This window comes from Centruroides vittatus, unplaced genomic scaffold (assembly GCF_030686945.1).
Source record: "Centruroides vittatus isolate TY-2023 unplaced genomic scaffold, ASM3068694v2 contig_178, whole genome shotgun sequence".
Classification (NCBI taxonomy): domain Eukaryota; kingdom Metazoa; phylum Arthropoda; class Arachnida; order Scorpiones; family Buthidae; genus Centruroides; species Centruroides vittatus.
In genome coordinates this window covers 363,218-370,664 of record NW_027121089.1, presented here as the reverse complement: position 1 = coordinate 370,664, position 7,447 = coordinate 363,218, and positions in this window count along the sequence as shown.

Sequence of the window (7,447 nt, the reverse complement as noted above, 5' to 3'; positions counted from 1 at the left end):
AGCCATAAATTTAATCCAGAAACAAATAAAATTAATTTACAATACCTGAACACACAATAGCAGACCTTAACACCCAGACCTTAGCACATAGCAGGCCTAATCACATAGATCTTAGCACATATCAAGACCTTATCACTTAGTAAAATCCTGTTAACATTAAGTGATTTAATGGAAATGTTCTACACACGTGTACATTCGATCTCCCTTGTATTAAGCAAAGTAAGGTTCATTTTATTCTTCATATATTTTAATGTTTAAGAATTAAAATGGGTCTAACTTTGAAGAAATTACGTCTATAGAGAGGGACCTGTCTGCGGATAATTTAATTTTAAGCATTGTCCATTATGACACTCCATCTGGCGAAAGTTTTGTTCACTTCAAAAATAATCAAAACTTTATCCTAAGGTGGGGGAAAGGCCGCATGAATGGTTAAATATGGTCGAGGACGGCCCAGTGGAGCAAGCCCGGAGGTCTAAATCAGCGGAGTCAAGTCTTTCTCGCCAGGCAGCGCTACTGTCAGCGGGGTGTATTGCGACGCACGTGCAAAGTGACGCCTTCTCTCCTATAGATACTCGCTAATTGTAACTAATACAATAATAAGAGTGAAAAAGTTCACTCCACTGGAAGATTAAGGACAGTGGGGCATAAACATCGTCCACAATCAAACACACAAGGTGAACAGTAGGGGGTCGCTTCATTACTATTATGAGGCCTGTTTGCCGAGATACTGATGTACCGCATCTTTGCTTCCACCAGTTATATACGGGGGTTAGAGTGGTTCTACCCGCTTAAAACGTTGTGTCATTAACGTTATTCCGAGGAAAATACGTATCGATAACATGTTTATTTTGCTTTGTTGTAACAGATCCCGTACATCTGTACTTCTTTCAGATTGGCACGACACTCGAGTGGAGTGCAGAAAGATAAATATTTAAGAGAAATCGTAGCGGAAGGAGGGGTCACAGTGACTTTTCTGACCTCCTTTGTGTCGCTAATCCTTAAAATGTCATTGAAGAGAAAAGCATCAGCGTGCCGATTATGTGTATTCAGGCGGGATTATAAGTCTAAGACCTTCTATGGACGTTTATATACGGACCCCATCTCTCAAAACATACAGACAATAACCTCACCTGGAGAGACCCGGCCCGAAACCGTGAGAAAATAAAATTATACAGTGCATACAGGGAAAAAAACGGGGGAGGGGTTACCTAACGAACCTCTGGGTGTAAAATTTAGCCCTCTGTTTTTCTGCAGATGGTTAAGAGGACCGACAAACAAACAGTCGAACGAAAAATACAGCGTGGTATTTATCTTAAATTCCGTCATCCATGACTCCAAAAATGGCCCGGACTGGTTAAAAAGGACAAACACGGTGAATGAGTCTCGTGTCCGTTGTCCAGCTCGACCTTTTTTGTATCGGGGATGCTCCCTAGGGGGTCAGGGGTGGTTAGGGTCAGTGAAAGGGTCACGAAACGTGAGAATGGCCCCGACCCCGCTATCGTATTTTACGAAGGTCCTCCCAGAGTAGCTTGGACTCGCAGAAGTGAAATGTATCTTTATAAGGTATTGTCTGTCGTTAACTTTTGAAAAATTCCCCCTCCCCCGTGTTGAATTAGAGATTTTTCTGTGACGAACGGTTTTTGGGGCCACTGTAAGGGGGCCTTAATAGTTTATTATTTACTAAGGCTTCTGTAGCCTGTTCTGTCGAAGGTTTCAGCCCATTACTTTGCAGTATATTCTCAATTGTCAGCTAAATCTTAAGAAGATCCAACTGTTTTATAAACGAAAAAAAAACGATAAAGACCCCCCACTCCATTTAAAAACGGATTATTTACGAGAACAGACTCACTATCGCCATTTTATCTCCAGATTTTGATCCTCTTAAACAAACCTGCCTAGAGCAGGGGGGTGGGCAAACATTTTCCACGCCGATTCAATGACAACAAGCAATGATTCCTATCGGATAGACCTCATATAGCTGCAGCAAGAGTTAGGGCGAATGGACTTTTAACAATGGGTCTCAAATTACGCCAAAGGAAATCCGATTAAGGAGCAGCTGTCCTCTTCTCCCGTGAGAGGGCAGCAGTGATCGCTTACGATAGAGGGCCTCTCCCTTTCTCTTCCTCTCGATAACGGACAGTTTAGTTGACAAGAAGCTTCACCTCTCGACTTACAAACATGTCGACAGTTATCAGCACTGATAATCGGGATTGCTGCTGCGCTGCCATCCTACTGGCACGTGCCCCTGTTACCCCCGAAAAAAGGGGTGCTTTCGTTTCCAGTAATTGCTCGATTGATGCAGTAAAGAATTTAAAACAACCCCACCCCCCTTCCGGCCGCATTAACATGCCGGGTTCTTTATAATTCGGGCCCATTTCAAGGCCTTTCGTAGTAGCCTGATTAAAATAATTCCTTAGTAATTATTGTTGCAGCCTATGGTCAGACACTTTAATGTGAGACCTCGTATACTAGGGGTGTCAAACTTTAATGGATGGTGGGATACGTTAGCTGTTATGTAAACTGCCTCAGGGTGGGTTCGGAAATCGAGCTTGAAAACTTTGCTCTGTTATTAACTTATTTATTAGCATTTAACATTCCAGTTTATGAGGCTAGCGAGAACCACTAGCCGCGGTTTGTTTAGTTTTCAATTTGTTTATAAGTAAATTATTGCCCTATTTTGGTCTAAGGGGAGGCCTCATCTGAAGATTCTTAAGTTGAGGTTCGTGTTAAAACAATAAGTGATATGCGAATAGGCAGACAGGACGGTTGACGAATCGATATGCAGTGTGCCTAGATCTACCCTTCTATATAGTAAATTTTATACAGTTTACTTGCGTAAAAGCACGGTTTCCGTTTTGAACGTTTTTTTTAACGTAGAAATTCGCCCCTTTCCGCAGATGTCCGTTTTATTCAGATTCCGTTTTAGACGGGTTTTACTTTATAAATAGAAGGTCTTTACGCTACAGAATATTAAAGTGAGTTAAGTTAGGTTAGTTCCTGTTAGGTTACTGCCAAAAACAAAACATTATATACCTATTCTAAAGTCAGTTAACCACTGTGAAGACTAAATTACAACGATTTCAGTTTATGATTCGTGTTGACCAGTGTATTTGAACATTCAAAAACAGAAAAGATGACAACGCTGTTATTTTCATCCCTAACAATTGCCACTACTGTATCACCTTTACAAGTCTTCAGATTGGTTCGGGAGATATTAAGGTGATAGGGACCATATCTCCCAAACCAATGATCCTGTTTTCTTGAAAGTTTCTAGAAACATCTCCGACTGATACACGAAATTCCCTGCAAAATTTCAGAAATTTTTGACAAAAATCGCAGGAGTTATTAAACTTAACGCTTAATAACTCCTGTGAACAAAATCGTGCCTCCTCCATGCACACTAGCATTCATACATACAGAAAACCTCCCAAACGTTTTGCTTTTTTTATATTATATAACAGCCGGGAAAGTGAAATTAGTTAACTGACTTTTGGTCCACTCTGTGTTTAGACACCAAAAACAAATAAATTTTGTATTACTACTAAAATTTCGTGAATATTTTTGAAACTCGCAAAAGAACCAGCGTCTAAAATTGACATTTACGGACAATGGGCGCGTGCAAGTTTGAAAAATTCCTGTGTTCAACACCGGATTTCTAAAGATTGATCAATACTTAACTTCATCCTTATCTCTTCCTCCAATTACAAAGCGTTACGGAGATTACACGATAAGTAATTACGACAGGAATTTTTGTATAGATTTCCCTATTTACCCAAAATTCCCAAGTAACAATTAACTTCCCCCCCTTTTTAAACCCTATAAGAGAATTAATGGTGAGAGAATCAATTAATGTCAAAACATGATCAATGGATAGGAGAATGCCTGTGTCGGTAAAGCAGGTGGTCAGATGGGAGGAGGGTCACATTAATAATTCATATATCTTATTCCTGTTGACAAGACTACTGTTTGACAATTCCAGGTGTATGATGACCGCATGTTTACTCTTGACAGTTAATCTGGATTATTTCGTATAAAGGCCTCATAAAGTTTCGACTTGTTTCCATACACGTAAGGCCCACCGTCTGCTCAATATATGGACAACTATTCTTGGGTCTTTTCATGCCATTTCGAGTGCCCTTCAATTCTCAGACGGAAAGTAAAAAAATTCGCTTCACTATATACTTTCCCCCCTTCTTTCGTAAAGTGTCCTCGTGAACAAATAGAAATGTTGAAGTGCAGCCGGGGACGGGTACAACTGTACAATGACCTCATACTTCCCAGCAGTTCCAACTTTCGAGGGCCTGCACTAATTGCGTCACAGTACGGCGGGGGGTCTTTCTCTAGCTCTTTTTCTCTCCTTACTCTAAAGAACTTTCTCCCATGTCAGGAGTCTTGCTAATGACCGGCAAGACACACCAAAGTGTTTATTGGTATTGGCAGGTGATGTTTTTTCTTTTATTTTTATTTTTTTTACTTTCTTCTTCCTCCTCTTCTTCTTTCTCCCTCTGCAAACAGAGGTTACAAAAAGTAAGAGAAGTAAACTTGTTTGTGTGTTTTGTAATCGAACAAGGCTGTTTTCTTGTTATGATGATGATAAACTGGTTTTTAATTCAAATTAGCAGAAAATTTGCGGAAATCTTTTCATTATTTCTCCTGAACAGTAAGAAGCACGCGCTTGGGGCCTCCGATTGTCAGAGGCCTCTGAAAGTTAGAAGCTTCAAAAGAGATAGATGAATTCTGTGAAACTCTGACACAGATACTTTGTTTAGACATTGAGGTTTAATCAGTAAATCGTTTCTTTAAAAATAATTAGTATTAAGAAATAAGGGGGCCTCAAAATAGGATGCGCTTGAGGCCCCTCGGATGCTTGAGCCGCTGTAGTAGTAAAAAGCGTGCGCGTGGGGTCTCCGATTGTAAGAGGCCTCTAAAAGTAAGCAGCTTAAAAAAAAAAAAAAATGAAACTCGGGCAGAGATACCATCTCCGTCTAGACATTTAGAAATTTTATTTTTAAGGAAACGATTGACCGATTAGTATTTAGAACAATGGGGCCTTAAAATTAGGTTGCGCTTGGGGCTCTCCGAGTGTTTGATCCACTATTGTTTATGGAGCATTAAATGATGCTTCGTGAAATGTCTATCGATTAGAAAGCTTGGTTCATGATTCTGATGGTTGCAACTACTGTAATTACCAGAAACCTTGCCACTTTTATGTACAGTAAAACTTGTGTTAACCGGAATCGCACGGTACAGAATACCTTTTTATGTTTAGGCAGGTTTCCGTTTTGGACAGGTTTTACCGCAATCGTCATTGAAGACTGCCAAGTAGACACTGTTGAAACTTAATTCCAACAGCGTAAATAGAAATATAAGTTTATTGCACTTTAACAGGGCCTTTAAATGATGAAGAGAGGTCCAATCAATTTTGAGGCCTTGCGGTATATTAAAACCACACAAAAAACGATGTTATAAAAAAACTACACAAGGTATGCAAGAATTCACATGCCCACTAAATGCGGGCCCGCGCTGGCAACTCGTCTTTGGAATTGAACTGCAGGACTTACCATAGAAGTGGCCGGAAGGCCCCACGCGTAAGTAAAGGCGATGATAAATTTACATACGGTATCTAAACTTTTACAAATTGTAATTATAACGAGACTTGTGTAAACCGGATACGTACGGTACCGAATATTTTTTCCGGTTTAAACAGGTTTTACTGTATATTTATAAACGATCGTTAAGTGTACTAATGTGTACATAACACCAAGCCTCTTACACTGTAGAAGAGGGGGTCAGGTCCGTTAATAATTCAACCGCTTTAAGGCTACGTGCGCTTACGTGTCCATTTACTAATGTAAAAATTGGGTATACCATTGTCGACGTCACTAATTTTCTCACCGAAATGGCCAGAAATAGCCTAGGAGAAGTGAAAAAAGAACAGAGAACATCTGTCAATTGACAATAATTATCTTCTAGGATTGCCGCTCGTTTCTTTTCATAGTAATCGGACTCCATTTTTCAACACCTGGTCGTAATGGGGAGGGAACCTATTAAGTCATCAAAAAAACCGTGCGAAGAAATGGCAATCGCCATCCAGAATATCTTTTCATGAAGTGATGCGACACCTCAGTTCCTTCCGCTTGTCTACATTTGAATGTAGACCCCGCTCTTACGTCTGCACGATGACTTTCATGCCTTCCACTTCTATTGTGGTGCCAGCAGACGTGCTCCTTTGCTCATAATAGTGGGGTTTGCTAGCAAAGTTTGCACACCGTTAAACTAACTGGTAAATGCTCTTTATGTGCCACCTTACCATGGGATTGTTTACATAACGACTCTACAGTCTATTAACTACAACACTTTTTTCAAGTGCTCTACGCCCTTCTAACTCTCCCAGGCCCCGATGGAGTGAGAAATCTCGAAATTTTGTAACCTCTCGACCCATTTTTGTCCATGAAATCGGAGGAAATGATAGTTGCACATCAGTGGTATCTTTATTTTTTCCTTATTCTCTCTGGCAATCTGCAACGAGTAGATTTGCAAAGGACAAATCCCGGATGGGGGAATCAATCATCCATTCTGAACGACACGCGACAGTCAAACAAATATAGCGTATTACTAGCGAGCTTATCTAAAAAGCGGGCGAGGCATCAATGGAGAAAATATCATAGATATGCCCTTCTCCGTTGTTTAAGTCGGACAGGGATTGAGCATGGGTCACACACGTGTCACAAGGGTCAATGAGGCTATTGGACTTAATACTAGTCCCCTGCTACTAAGAGGCATATGTCTGTTCCCTCTTCCCCCCTAAACTAGTATGGATTCATTCTTGGAGGGACAATAAATCTCGTCCATTTTTGAATTTCCACCAATAGGGTACCAGTTCTCGCGCCCGGTAGGGACTTCTGCCATTCAAATCCCCTTCTAATTGGAACGACAGCAATCGATGCAGTCAACTGACGTGGGCATTTCGAGGACAATGAGTGCAAGTCATGCAATGGAAATGCGCTTACAACAGGAAAAAAAACTACACTTTATTGTTCCGGTTCGTGCCCTTTTCATTACGTTTCGGGTTAATTAAATCGCGCTAAATCAATAAATGACATATTGTTGACAAGTGCACATTTCGAGCCATTCTCTGCGCGTTAGGACGTTGATGGCTTCATCACTCACACTAGCAGAAACACACTTCAATTCGATTAGGTGTAATACAAGCGCTAAAACGAGGATCTCAACCTCACGATGGAGACTTCTCGTGCTAAGCAAGACATACACGAGAAGCGAACCCCCCCTTATTGGAAGAATATTCTGCATTTTTAAAATACGCTTGGGGATTATCAAACGAGGATTTTCGAAATTCCGCGCAAGCACCCGAAAGAAATTCAGTTTTTGAATCGTAAAAGGGGGAGCTTTTTGTTCTCATTCTTTCACCCAGTCTCATTCAGTTATA